This window comes from Myxocyprinus asiaticus, chromosome 37, assembly GCF_019703515.2.
Source record: "Myxocyprinus asiaticus isolate MX2 ecotype Aquarium Trade chromosome 37, UBuf_Myxa_2, whole genome shotgun sequence".
Classification (NCBI taxonomy): Eukaryota; Metazoa; Chordata; class Actinopteri; order Cypriniformes; family Catostomidae; genus Myxocyprinus; species Myxocyprinus asiaticus.
Window position 1 is genome coordinate 33,980,746 of NC_059380.1, and position 15,665 is coordinate 33,996,410.

Genomic DNA, 15,665 nt, shown 5'->3' on the forward strand with positions numbered 1-15,665 from the left:
GAACAAAAAACGTCAATGTAGTTTTCTGGCGAACTACTGTAAAAGAAGCCCGTTCAACCAGTAAGTATAAATTAGCCTTAAAACAGAACCAATTCATGCTGTCTTGCGGACATGTTGGGTCAATCTTGTGCATTTGCCGCAGTTTTAATTGCAAATCTATTATGATTTTCTGATGCATTGCAATTAATGTGAGGCATGTATTGCAATGTGTATCGTTACTTAGCAATACCTAGACTAGTGTTGTTAAAAGTACCGGTACTTCGGTACCAAGTTGATGCTAAAATAAAAAAAGATGTTATGATACCAGTGTTTCTGTAGTACCAGTAGTACCGAGCACCGACTCAGTCCGGTACCAGAGCGCAGTATGAAACATAAAACATGATTTGGTAAAGAATAAAACAGATTTCAGTAGGGCGCTACTTAAAAACACTTAAGCAATGCATCCTTGATTGAGAAACACATGAAAAAAAACATGGATTTCTTTTAATTGATTATTAATGTAACTTTTTAAACAGGATAAACAGGTGTGTTCAATAGCACAGTGTCATATTAGCATATTTATGCTGTGGAACCGAAATTGGTATCAAGAACTGTGAAACTTCACTGGTACTGGTACCGACTACTGAAATTTTGGTACTGTGACAACACTAACCTAGACATATTCTACAGAATGTAATGTGTGTTAAATCTGTGTTGTAGGTTCTGGTACACAAGTGTCGCTATGCAGTGGGCAGTATTTTGAGTCAAGGAGACGAAGAATCCAATGAGGAACAGCAGCAACTGTATGAGAAGCATGGCTTCCAGGTTTTCTTTTTCCCAGAGGTCACACATGTCGTCACGGCTTCATTTCCTCACCGAATCCCCCTCTCTGTTTTCCTGGGAGTGCAAAGGGTCTATCCACAACTGAACAGCTACATCAAGGTAAGGGCTTCCTGTCCATCATTTATTGAAAGCATGTTCTCTTTCTCAAGAAAAATCTAAAAGTCACTCCTAGCCGAAGCTTCCCAACTTGCCCTGTCATATCACTTGAGAATAAAGACAGCATTGATGCAGACATCTCACCGTTGTCCCATTCAGGTACAGTAGTACCTATACTTTGAATATGAATCAGATACATCATCCCCGTGGTGTAATATATTCTGACAGAGTGCTTTTGTTTCATTTAACTTGATTGGTGAACTGTAGCGTAGATGCTGTTGAGGAACTGACACCTAGTCTCTCTCTCTATCTGGAGGGATGGAGACTGTAATTATTAAACAGTAAACTTAATCATAGCAATTACGGAAAAGAAAGAAGAGGAGCAGGGGATCAAGGCAAAGAAAGCAACAAAAAAGTGTTACAGGATTGGAAATGGGTAAAGATGAAATTATATGAGCATGGTTGATAGGGAGAGATGGACTTGGTTTTGGAGAGGATAGTTCACCCAAAAATTTAAATTGTGTCATCATTTACACAACCATATGTCTTTACATACTTTTATGTTCTAACTAGAGCATGTAACTTTTTAAAGTGTCTTGTTAAGGTGGTAGTTTTAATGGCCATCATATTTTCTCCATACTTGTTGGCACCAGTGCGTGCAAGCCCCTTCAGGTCTCCTCACCATCTGCCCTGAAGCACATCTTGTTTGAATAATTTCCCCTTCCTTTTCCATGCTTGTTTACGTTCTGTCCTTTATCGAGATCTTTGTCATCAACCTGCAGTTCTAGGCTTAGGAAAGTCTGAAACTAATGCTTCAAAATCTCAAGAATATCTATGTAATCTAAACCCACAGAGCTGTATTTCTAAAACCCAGAAGACAATTAGCATTTTTGAACCATGAGTTCCCTCTAGAATTTCCAGTGGGTTTTCTGGAAATTATTTTGCAAAGTTTTAGTAAAGTTTTTAGAAAGCTTCATGAGTAAAATAAGATATGTGGTTACAACTGGTTGAAGAGACTTCTCACGTTTTGTTCTGCATCATAAACGAAACACAATTATACTTCAAATGTGAATTTTGAAGCCACTGTGTTTTTAAAATCTCTATATTGCTAGCAAGTTGCTAAATAAGAACTACAACTACCATAAGCTTGTGAGTGTACTTGGTTGACAAAATGAACGATTGTTGTAGTCTTTATTTAGCAACTTGCTACCTATCAAAATTCACAGTTTTGAAACCGCGAGATGCAATGCAATGGTCAAAGATGTCCATCTAGTGCATGTTTAGATAGTAAAAAAAAAAAAAGAAAAAAAGAAGTACAATACAAAAATCAGTGCGGACTGACACAAACACACATTCAGTGTGAACTGCCCCATTCAGTGTTAAATGTAATTGTTCATGTTGACATCTATAATGCCTACCAACAGAGGTCATTTATATTAGAATATCCCATCTGTTTTCTCATAAAGGTGGCAGTTTTTTGGTGAATAGGAGTTCACAAAAAGAACCAGATGGTTTTTGGGTTGAATCCTCACCCACACATTAAGGAAGGTTGTTGTAACTTCAGCTGATGTCTGCAGGATCTAATGTGTCTTTCTCTGTACTGTTTTCTTAAGGCACTTGTAGTTGCCCCAAGTGGTTCAGACCTGTCAACCAACCAATGGATAAGAAACTGTTTTCATTGACCTGTCCCTGCTTTGGTAATGATCATAAAATTCGATAAATCAATGTAACGTGATTTTTTATAGCTCACAGTAATGGCCAACAAGATAGGATAAACCCACAAAAATGGTCGAAGCAATCAGGTTTCCTAGCCCACCCAGAAACCCTCATCTATATCAAATTGTTTGAGAGTGCATTACATGTACACTGTTATCAATTATTAACCCAACTTGTAGTCTGAGCACAGAGAGCTGCTGTCTGTTACATTAAATATTCAGAGATTGTTTATGTTGGTTTTCTTTGTTTGCTGTCTTATCACATTGTGAGAAGACAGATTTGTTTATATTGATTGAGTTAGGTAGGGAGTGGGCTTTGGAATTGACAGAGGGTTTTGGCTTGTGCATTATGTCTCAGAAATAAAGGGTTGGGTAACCCCAAAATTAATATTTTGTCTTTATTTACTTCCATCTCCTTTTGTGTCCCATGGATGAAAGAAAGTCATACAGGTTTTGAACAACATGAGAGTGACTAAATGAGCCTGTTTGCATGCACACCAATCATTGATAACTCCCAAAAATCAGCTTATTTAAAAAATTATACAAAGCAAGAATATTGTTTTTACATGAGATTTGTAATAAGTTATTCTCTGCTTTTGACGTTAAACCATTAAGAGGCATATGCACAACCTGTGTTACACTGGATAAGCTGGTAAGAACACCAGTAAAGGTGTTGACATGCAATGCAAAATCAGGGTAATGGGCAAAAATATATTCGTGTCGATCGGTTTATTAAGCAATTAATGACCTTACACTGATAAAGGAAAGCCATTTAATGGGGTTACATGTTCACACATTGTTGGCTTATTAAGCATAATCGGTGTATGAATGTCCATGTAAACGTGCTCAGTGACCAACCTTTTGCCAAAAGAACGAAGCTGCAATCAATGGAGGCAATATTTTATTATTAAGCGTTTTCTTCCCTGTAATAGCCTCTTCCATTTTTAACGCTCAACAAAACATGCTTTCCATGTAATATTGGGCTCATCAGTTTGTAAACAGTATATGACTAATGTGCTAAAAATATATAGCACTAAAACATAAATTTTCCCTTTCATGGCCACTGTCTTAGTAATATCTTAAGCTACCATGTATTATGATGGGTTTTTATGGTAGGGTTAATGCTTAACATGAATAGTGTAGGATATTTATTTTTACATTAGTTTTGGCAGTATAGTGTTTATCACAAGTGAAAAGTAGGACAATCACATCAAGTGTTCTCCACATGTACACATGTACTTTTGTATTAAAAGTGCTTCAGTTGTTCTCACCTTAATTGAGTTTCTCACTTCCAGAATGAGCACTGACATATGCAATGCAATGTAATGTTGTCATGAATAGGTTTGTGGTATTCTGAAATCACAATGAAGGAAACATTTTTTGACCTAATTCTCCTGCTTTAAATGGAAAAACCGACAGAAGACGAGCGCTAATTGTCATTGATCTTACTTAATCTTTCCCCCTGCCGCTTCTGTCAAGTGTAGCATCCGCATAAAACAACAGCTAATATCTCGCACAACTCACACAAGATACTGTATGTCTGTGTTTCAGGTTTATGTTTCTCAGTGTGTGAAATGCTCCCAGCAGTTTGGGTGTGAGATGCCAAAATACATTACAAATGGCATCCTGAACGGATTCAACATGGAATGCAATTTTGTTCATTTAAATACGGGATGACTCCGTGTTATACGGAACGGTTGGCTACCCTAGCAGTAATATCAAAGTATGACCTGGTCAGTAGCTTAACATCAATAAATGCATCTCTAGTATGTATGTTTCATTAGATGCTAGATGTTGACATTAAAATTATTGAGTCAACTATAAGTAAACCATTTGTAGGTTAATATCACCTTAAAGTGTAGCACTGACTCTGTGGTGCTATCAAAACATTCCTCTGTTTGTTTGAGCGGCCTGTCCAGCCCGACACAGCAACATTGGCTAGATCAATGGTGTGAGTTTGTTGCTGGACTATCTGTTTGTACAACCAATGGAAGATGGGGGGAATTTTCTGGAATCTGTTTGACAACAGTAATCAGTTTTGCAATTCGTTTGGTGACGCTTGTGGCGCAAAAATTACACACTTCAGCTTTAACACACTAGCACATAACACATACCATAATTGTGCAAATGTTCTTGTGTCAACATGTCAGAAGCAGTTTCCTGATCTTGTGAAACATCATAAAGAGTGACAACAAAATTCTCAATCTCAAACCTGAAATTTGGATCCTTGGTTCCATTTTTTTACATTACATAACAAAATTCCTATATCGGCATACCCTGCATATGCATTGCATCATGAACTACCTGCAGATTTGCGGCCCTAATCAACACCCAGGAGAATGCCAAACATTTTTTTAGTGACTACATTCATTCTGCTCTCTTGATCCCTCACAGACAGCCTTTTCAAAGTCATTTTAAAATATACCTTTTAAGAGCAAAACTCCATTTTAAAAAGCTCCCTTTTTATTGACAACAAAAAGCTAATATTTCTCATCATGAATAATCCATGGCACAGGCCGTCTGTCTGTAGCTTGTGTGGGCTGCAGATGATTGAACTTTGTATACAGTCAGAATGAATCATTTGAAGGCAGTTGGCGATGTGAGACGGAAGGCTGGTCGCCAGGGTTTTTTCTGTGCCCCTCTAGTTCTGTGGACAGATTGTACAGAGACAATTCTATTTCTGACTAGGACAGTAGAAAGGGAATCCCCATGGCAACCAGACCCATTCCTGGAGGAGGGTGCTCAAGTGGAAACATTGTTCTGCTTGCTATGTGTTTATAATGTGCAATAAAGTGACATCACTTACACATGTAAGTGTGCCCACAAAAAGTAATTCCCCATCCTTGAATTAATTATAGTGTTTACAAAACTGTCCTTTTTTGGAAGGAACTATACCCTAGACTTAACTCATATCACAGTTTGTGCTATGGACATGATCGGAATGATCAGCTTCTTGAGTAGAGGAGTGCAATTATTTTTCGAATTGATTGGACATGCCATTTTTGCCTGGCGAATGATAAAATGGGTGAAAAAACTGGGGGGTGGGGGGTCTTTGACTTGGGTGAACTATTCTGAATACACTGAAGGTGCTATTATATGTTAAGTTGATTTGGGGACATTTCGGTTGTTGGTTCCAACTTGATTGGTAGGTTGTCATAAAAAAAGTGTCAGTGCATTCAGGTGTGGGCAAACTACTTAAGATTCTTGATCACATGTGGGCAGCTGTCTGCCTTTTCATTTGTATCATGTATTGCAAAATCAGACGGTCAGTACAGCAGCACCTTGAATGTCAAATACTTTCTTTCTTATCAGAATTCCGATACTGTTCAGATACCACAAATTCATGTACTTTCTGTCTGTGTCTGCCTCTGTATTTTGGTCATTCTTTATCTTCCTTCTCGATCCTATTGTATTAAGCTGAGAGTTCCAATGAGACAACCAAAGTGGGCTGAACTTCTAAGACATTTTAAATGCCACTGTGGCCTTTTAGCTCAAAAGCTCCCTCTAAAGATTAGTGTAAAAGAATGACAACATGAACCAAACTTTCCTGCTGTTTGCTCATAAAAAAGTTCCTATTTTTGGATAAACCTCTGTTGTCACACTAGAGATGCATCTACAAAGCAAATCCTCAATCCACATAAAGTTAACGAAATCTGAACATCTGGAGTTTAATTAAGATCTGATTCCCATTCAGGGTATTTTATTAACATCTAGTTTAGATAAAACCGACAACTGGGTGTCACGCTGTGTGTGTTCACACTCTCAGTTGTTTGGTTTCTTAATTAGCTGTTTGGTATTTCGGATGAAGGGGTGTCAAATTATTGTAGCGGAATGTGCGATTAAATTGTACATTGTACATTCTACTGTCTAGCATTTTCTAAACTATTCACCTACAGTTAAGAACTAAATATATTGTGTAATGATTTATAACAATTTACGCCACTGCTCGGAGCAAGAAATAGAACAATGTGGGCAGTTTCTTCAGTTAATGTGTTTATAATAGACTTGCATACCAGCATCTCTAAATGTACAGTTGTGCTCAAACGTTTGCATACCCTGGCAGAAATTGTGAAATTTTGGCATTGACTTTGAAAATATGACTAATCATGCAAAAAAGTCTTTTATTTAAGGATAGTGATCATATGAAGCCATTTATTATCACATAGTTGTTTGGCTCCTTTTTAAATCATAATGATAACAGAAATCACCAAAATGGCCCTGATTAAAAGTTTACATACCCTTGAATGTTTGGCCTTGTTACAGACAAGTCAGCAGGGGCTTCAGCTTGAGCACGTAAGTGTCTTTTAATATCTCCAGAGCCTGAGGATTTTGAATTCTTTGACATTTTGTCTTCCTAGAACAGTTAAGAATCAGGGTGTATCGAATCTCACCAGTTTATGACACAAAAACTATTAAAAAAAGTGTGCAGAGCTCGCTGTTCACATGTCCGAACCTCACATGGCGCCACATGACTTCCATCCACTTGCATTTTAACGACCTACTGAACTGAGATATTTTTCTATTTTCCTTCAAATGTGTTCTTGTGAAGAAAGAAAGTCATACACACCTGGGATATCATGAGGGTGAGTAAACCATGAGAGAATTAAAATTTTTGGGTGAACTATCCCTTTAAGGCTTTTCACACCAAACGCAAACCTTCGCTGCGATTATAATTTTTTTATGGAAACAATGGATTCCTAATGAGACTTTCACACCTGGAACTAACATTTGCGCCGAACTGTGCGCCGACAAATCAAAGCTCGTTGCATCCCCTTTAAAAAAACTGCCTTTGTATACCAAAAATGTGGTAGTGTCTCCTCAAAAACGTTTTTTCTGTGCAATTGTTAATAGTCATTAACAGCTGTCATTGGCAAGTATTAAAGTATCTAATAATGTGTCAGACTGTTGGGTGAGGTGTAGTATTTCTTGCATTATATAGACTCTTTGAGCATTTAAATGCCGTCACATTTAACTAGTAACATGTTTTGAGCAAATTTAGATAAACATGCAATAAAATACAATCATTATAGTTCAAGTTTACAACATGTTGCAACAGTCATTATACACCGATCAGCCACAACATTAAAACCACCTGCCTAATATTGTGTAGGTTCCCCTCGTGCTTCCAAAACAACACCAACTCGCATCTCAGAATAGCATTCTGAGATGCTATTCTTCTCACCACAATTGTACAGAGCGGTTATCTGAGTTATCGTAGACTTTGTCAGTTCGAACCAGTCTGGCCATTCTCTGTTGACCTCTCTCATCAACAAGGCATTTCCATTCGCAGAACTGGCACTCACTGGATGTTTTTTGTTTTTGGCACCTTTCTGAGTAAATTCTAGAGACTGTTTTGTGTGAAAATCCCAGGAGATCAGCAGTTACAGAAATACTCAAACCAGCTCATCTGGCACCAACAATCATGCCATGCTCCAAATCACTGAGATCACATTTTTTCCCCATTCTGATGGTTGATGTGAATATTGACTGTAACTTCTGATCCATATCTGCATGATTTTATGCACTGCACTGCTGCCACACGATTGGCTGATTAGATAATCGCATGGATGATTGTTGGTGCCAGATGGGCTGGTATATGTTTGGTCCTTTATGTTACAGTGAAAAGAAGCACTTAAAAGTGACAACTTCATCATCCCAATAAACACCTGTTACATCTTATGTGTAGAGGTATTTTCTCTGCCTTGTGAATTAGTCGATTTTAATATAATTATTTCTATGTACCAGTTTACGTAATATAAATAATATCATATTCTTCATATACATAATATTCTAAATATCTATCTTATAAATATCTATTTTACAAACTTCATAACTGATTTAGCAGAAAGGTCCCCTCTTTTAGGATTTCATCTGTTAATTTCCAGTGCATTTTGTCAACTATAAACTGGTTAGCACTAACTTGAACTCTTAAATAGATAGTTGACCTAATAATGAAAATTCTATCATCACTTATTGCTCAACTTTTTTATTTTTGCAAACCCATATGACTTTCTCTCATCCGTGGAACTCAAAAAGTGGTTAAGCAAAATGTTAAATGGACTCAAGATGGCGCCGAGTATGGCTGCTGCATTGCGAGCTCCGACACAACATAGTAATGTTTTGTTTGTTTTGTTCACAATTCTTATGTTTTTTGTCTTGGATGTTGTCTGCCTTATTGTCTACGACAGACAAACACTTGGATGTCTGTGGAGATTCCAGACTCAGCCATTGAACCCACGGGGTTCTCCGTGCACCGAGCGGACAGAGTGAAAGACCTCTCAGGTAAAACTAGAGGAGGTGGTGTATGTTTTATGATCAATAAATCCTGGTGTTATCAGAGGAACGTTCATTCTATCAAGTCTTTCTGCTTTTAGTTCCGGGAATGCGGAGGAGCATAAACAAGCCAGTTATGCCCTCCGAAAAACTATCAGAACCGCAAAACGCCAGTACAGGAGCAAGATTGAAGGACAGTTTAACACCACCAACTCTAGAAGCATGTGGCAGGGAATTAACATCATCACAGACTTTAAAGGGAATAAAAACTCCACCATGAACACCGCTGCCTCTCTCCCGGATGAGGTAAATACTTTTTATGCTCGTTTCGAGGGAAATAACACCGCCCTCGCGGAGAAAGCTCTCACGGCTGAAGCTACAGAGGTTAGTTCACTCTCTGTCTCTGTAGCGGATGTAACCCGATCCTTTCAACGGGTGAATATCCGCAAAGCCACGGGCCCAGACGGCATTCCGGGCCACGTCATCAGAGCGTGCGCGAACCAGCTGGCTGGTGTTTTTACGGACATTTTCAACCTTTCCCTCTCTTTGTCTGTAGTCCCCACATGCTTTAAAACATCCACCATTGTGCCTGTTCCAAAACAATCAAAAATAACTTGTTTAAATGACTGCTGTCCTGTTGCTCTGACCCCCATCATCAGCAAATGCTTTGAGAGACTAATCAGAGATTATATCTGCTCTGTGCTGCCTCTCTCTCTAGACCCACTGCAGTTTGCTTACCGCAACAACCGCTCCACTGATGATGCCATTGCATCTACAATACACACTGCTCTCTCCCACCTGGAAAAAAAGAACACTTATGTGAGAATGCTGTTTGTAGACTACAGCTCAGCATTCAACACCATAGTGCCCTCCAAGCTAGATGAGAAACTCCGGGCTCTGGGCTTAAACATCTCGCTGTGCAGCTGGATCCTGGACTTCCTGTCAAGCAGACGCCAGGTGGTTAGAATAGGCAGCAACATCTCCTCATCACTGACCCTCAACACTGGAGCCCCGCAGGGCTGTGTTCTCAGCCCACTCTTGTATTCCCTGTACACACATGACTGTGTGGCAACACATAGCTCCAATGCCATCATTAAGTTTGCTGATGACACGACGGTGGTAGGTATGATCACTGACAATGATGAAACATCCTACAGAGAGGAGGTGCACACTCTGACACACTGGTGTCAGGAGCACAACCTCTCCCTCAACGTCAGTAAGACAAAGGAGCTTGTGGTGGACTTCAGGAGAAAAGACAGAGAACACAGTCCCATCACCATCAATGGAGCACCAGTGGAGAGAGTCAGCAGCTTCAAGTTCCTGTGTGTCCACATCACTGAGGAACTCACATGGTCCATCCACACTGAAGTCGTTGTGAAGAAGGCTCATCAGCGCCTCTTCTTCCTGAGACGGCTGAGGAAGTTTGGAATGAACTGCCACATCCTCACACGGTTCTACACCTGCACTGTAGAGAGCATCCTGACTGGCTGCATCTCCGCCTGGTACGGCAATAGCACCACCCACAACAGCAAAGCACTGCAAAGGGTGGTGCGAACTGCCAGACACATCATCGGAGGTGAGCTTCCCTCCCTCCAGGAAATATATACAAGGCGGTGTGTGAAAAAAGCTCGGAGGATCATCAGAGACTCCAGCCACTCGAGCCATGGGCTGTTCTCACTGCTACCATCAGGTAGGCGGTATCGCAGCATCAAGACCCGCACCAGCCGACTTCATGATAGCTTCTTCCCCCAAGCAATCAGACTTCTGAACTCTTGATCTCCCATGATCAAAATACATCAGCACTGCACTTTATTACCCTTACTCTTATATCTCACACCGGACTGTCATAAATTATATTATTATTATATTATATTCTCTCTTAACAACTGACTATCAACCGACAGCTGAATGTCAATACAGTACAATACTGTACATTCTATATATACTATATATACTTTTTTATATATTTTTATTTTTTATTTTTATTGAATAATGTGTATCTATATAGTGCGTATTGTATACTGTACAGTGTATGTTATTATTTGTATATTGTTGAGTGTAATTATGTGTATATCAGATGTTTAAATTGTGTTGTGTTAATTTGATGTTATTGTAAATTGGTATATGTCTCATCACTGTCACGACTGCTATGTTGATCGGAACTGCACCCAAGAATTTCACACACCATTGCACTTGTATATATGGCTGTGTGACAATAAAGTGATTTGATTTGATTTGATTTGATTTGATTTGATTTGTTAGTCTCAGTCATCATTTACTTTATTATTTGGAAAAAAAGATGAATGAAAGTGAATGGTGACTGAAATTCTAAAATTCTTCCTAACATTTTCTTTTGTGTTCCACAGAAAAGAGAAATTTACAAGGGCTTGGAACAACATGAATTAGGGTAATTATGACAGAATTTTCATTTTGGGTCAACTGTCATTAGAGCTGCCTGTTTACAACCCCGATTCCAAAAAAGTTGGGACAGTCGAGTGTTTAACATCACCATGTCTTCCAATAACACTTTAGCATTTGGGCAATGAAGACACAAATTTGTTAAGTTTAGCCAGCAGAATTTTCCCCCATTCATCCATAATGCAGGTCTTCACCTGTGCAATTGTACAGGACCTTTATTGCTGGATTGTGCAATTCATAATGCACCACACATTCTCAATTGCAGACAGATCAGGACTGCAGGCAGGACAATTTAACAACCACTCTCTCTGCTTACACAGCCATGCACATGTAATCTGAGAAGGATGTGGTTTGGTGTTGTCCTACTGAATAAACATTTCTGAATGCACATGATCTCCCTCAGACGTCACTGTCTTAAAAAACGTTATTCGTCTATACTAGATATCATCACATAGGCTCGGGAATAATTCATTAAACCTTTGTCATTCAACACCATACATTGCTGCATCCACAGATGCAAGTTAAGGCTTTACTTTGCAAAGCAGAAGCCATACATCAACACTGTCCAGAAGTGATGCCGACTTCTCTGGGCTCAATCTCATCTGAGATGGAAAGTAGAACAGTAGAATTGTGTTTTGTGGTCTGATGTGTCCACATTTCAAATCATTTTCCTGGCCAAAGAGGAAAAGGACCATCTAAGCTGTTATCAGTGTCAGATCCAAAAGTCCAGTGTCTGTCATGGCTTGGGGGTGTGTCAATGCCCATGGCATGGGTAACTTGCACATCTGTGAGGGCACCATTAATGCAAAAAGAATGTATTATGTATGCTTAGATGTGATTTTAATAGGTGCTTGATATAAAATGAAAGGTGCTTGAAAAAGTTCTTTGAAAGTCCTTGAATCTGGTGTAAAAGGCTGGGAACCCTGTTAATGTTAAGGGGACGATAATTTACTATAAAAAGTACTCTATATTACCGCTTTAACAATACTTCCTAGATTGATTTAATTTGAAGGTATATGCTAACAAGCAGGAAATTTATTGATACGCTGAAATGGTTACATACAGCTGACAAGGAACCAGAATATAATGAAGGATATTTCAAGGGACAGTTACAGTACAGTTAAAAGCCATAAACCACCAATGAATCTTGTAACAGTGTTGATGGGATTTTTCTTTAAAAATGTCTTTGGATTCAAGGACAATCACAGTAATACAAAGGTGAATGCATTTTTTTATGTCTTAAAGGAACAGTTTACCCAAAAATTATAATTTTCTTATTATGTTCTCACCCTGATGCCATCTCAAACTAGAATGACTTTCTTTCTTCTGCAAAACACAAATCAAGGATATTTACAGTAAGTAAAGAAATTATGTGTTTTTGTCCATACAATGCAAGTAAATGGGGACCAACATTTTCAAGCTCCAAAAATGGCATTAAAGGCAGCATAAAAGTAATACATATGACTCGAGTGGTTTAATCCACATGTTCTGAAGTGATACGATTGGTTTTGGGTGAGACACAGACCAAACCTTCACTCCTTTTTCACTATGAATTTTGCCATCAGCAATCTCGATGGCGATCACGATTGGAAGCTCGATTACACTTCCTCTCACTTGATGCATGTGCACCGGGACAAGGATGAATTTGTATGTTGGCCGTTTAAGTAAAATACCATTGCTTATTCCATGGGATTTACAGGATATTTGATAGAATCTTTACTTGGATAGATGATAAAACATTTCAAGCAGTGACAGCAGTGCTCTGTGGTGTGACCTGCTATACTTCATCTACAACTATTTTAAACAATGCATTTTTAATGAAACATTAATTGAGCACTGAGTATTTGTACTTTTGAAAATTAGCTCTGTTTATGTGACCTGCAAAAAACTAAAGTAATTGTTCATTTAAAATGATACTGTACAAAACTTGTTAATAAATGGTAACCAGTTTTAGCATCTGAAATATACATGCCTTCATATATTCATAGTATTATTATTATTTTTTTAGATTTGGACATTAATGTCCATGTTATTTGTCAGCTGCCCATTTATATTTATTGACAGGGCAGGTGGAATTTGTTTCCTTGATTTTCATGTAATATCACCAAAGAACAACGGCATTACTATTACAGGGGCAATACAATTGAACCATCAACCGGTTACCTCCCCTAGACTTTTAACCACAACTCCACACACCAACCCACCCTTCTGGTTAGTGGTTACATAAAAAATTTGTACATGTTAAGTCTTCTAATATTTTGATTTCTCAGATGTTTGCAATTGAAATCCTAGAACACTAGTTGAATTAAATTTAAATTACAAGTAGTATGGCTACTAATTAAGATGGCGCTCAACAATGAAGATTGAATTATATTTACAAAAGAATAAGTCTCAGTGGACCTTCGTTTAATAAGGATCCAACTATCTTTTCTTGAATGAAGGTAAGGGAATTTCAGCATCATGCTAATATTAATTTATGGGAATACTGTATGATTTAGAATTTATAATTATTATAATTGAAGTTTCCCTTAAATTGCATTCTAACGTTGTGCTCCACATGATTGCTAAAGATGCCCTCTGCATCCACAGAGACGGCCAGCACAGCTGTTGGACTTGAGGGCATTTTTGGGCCCCCTGCAGGCTTGGGCCAAGATCATTGTCGTTAAAGGGCACAGAAGGACACATGGAGAACCTGAAAGGTTGACTGGATAGTGTGTGTGTGTGTGCTGTGTGTATTGACATTGCTGGCCTTTACTGCTGCCAGGGTCTCTGTGTTTCCGTCTCTAGACACCTTACTGCCCACTCAACCATATGGTTTTCCTGACCAAAAGCCAAACCTGTTTGTGACTCATGACTAGGCATTCATTCTAATGTGCCTGAGGAGACGAGACACACATACACGCTCAGGGCCTGAACGATGGGACGATGGACGACTCATATGGGGGGTGGGGGGATTTACACACTTTGGGGAGAATAAAACTCATAACACTAAAACATCTGAAATTTTACAACAAACTAACATAAATCTCATGGGGGATAAAATCTCATAGATGATAAAGTCATCTATAGGTTAGATGGAACCTGGGTCAGAAATCAGCTTTTCCATTAGGGGGAAATATTTGATTTCATGGGGCATTTTTTTTTTTTTTTACCTTTACAGGGGCAAAAAAAAAAAAAAAAAAAAAAAAAATATATATATATATATATATATATATATATATATATATATATATATATATATATATATATATATTATCCTTATAAAATGACTGTGTCATCCTTTTATGTTATAATTTAAGCAATTAATTCAATTTGAAAAATGGCATGTTTTGATAATTACAAAATTGCATGATCATTGCATACAGGTATGTGCATTATTACTGAAAAAAAAAACAAAAACTTTTTGTTCTCATTCAATTATTTCCAAATATTTGGGCTTTTAAATTAACATAGCCTACAAAACTAATGCACCGACACAGAGGAGGAGATGACAGCATTTCTCCAGATTTGGAATGAGGAGCTTAAAGGGATAGATCACCTGAAAATGAAAATTCTCTTCATTTATTCACCCTCATACCATCCCAGATGTGTATGACTTTCTTTCTTCTGCAGAACACAAATTAAGATTATTAGAAGAATATCTCAGCTCTGTAGTGATCAGACCTTTGTAGCTCCAAAAATCAAATAAAGGAAGCATAAAAGTAATCCATATGACTCCAGTTGTTAAATCTACATCTTCAGAAGCAATATAATAGGTGTGGGGTTGAAACAGCCCTAAATTTAAGTCTTTTTTTACTCTAAATCTCCACTTTAACTTTTACATCTGAAAATCACATGTGTTGCCTGTTTAGTTTCACTTTCACAGCTGGAAGTGAAAGTGAAAGTGATTTAGAGTAAAAAAGGACTTAAATATTGTTCTGGTTCTCACCCACACCTATTATATTGCTTCTGAAGATATGTATTTAAACACTGGAGTCATATGGATTACTTTATGTTTCCTTTATGTGATTTTTTTGGAGCAACACATGTCTGATCACCATTCACTTGCATTGTTTGGACCTACAGAGCAGACATATTTTTCTAAAAATCTTCTTTTGTGTTCTGCTGAAGAAAGAAAGTCATACACATCTGGGATGGCATGAGGGTGAGTAAATGATAGGAGAATTGTAATTTTTGGATCAACTATCCCTTTTAAAAAAAAATTTAGCAACTACTTCATTCCAATTTAATAAAACAATGAAAAAATAAACATTTCACAATGAAAATTAGTCAGAGATATTATTCATACACTAAAAGTGGTTGATATAAAATTATTATTGTATCATTAATGATGTTTTATTT

At 37.9% G+C, this 15,665-nt stretch overlaps 1 pseudogene; it reads left to right on the plus strand.

Annotated features, from left to right (window-relative positions):
• LOC127428023 (testis-expressed protein 264 homolog) overlaps nucleotides 1–15,665 on the plus strand; it is a 119,360-nt pseudogene that overhangs the window by 35,805 nt on the left and 67,890 nt on the right.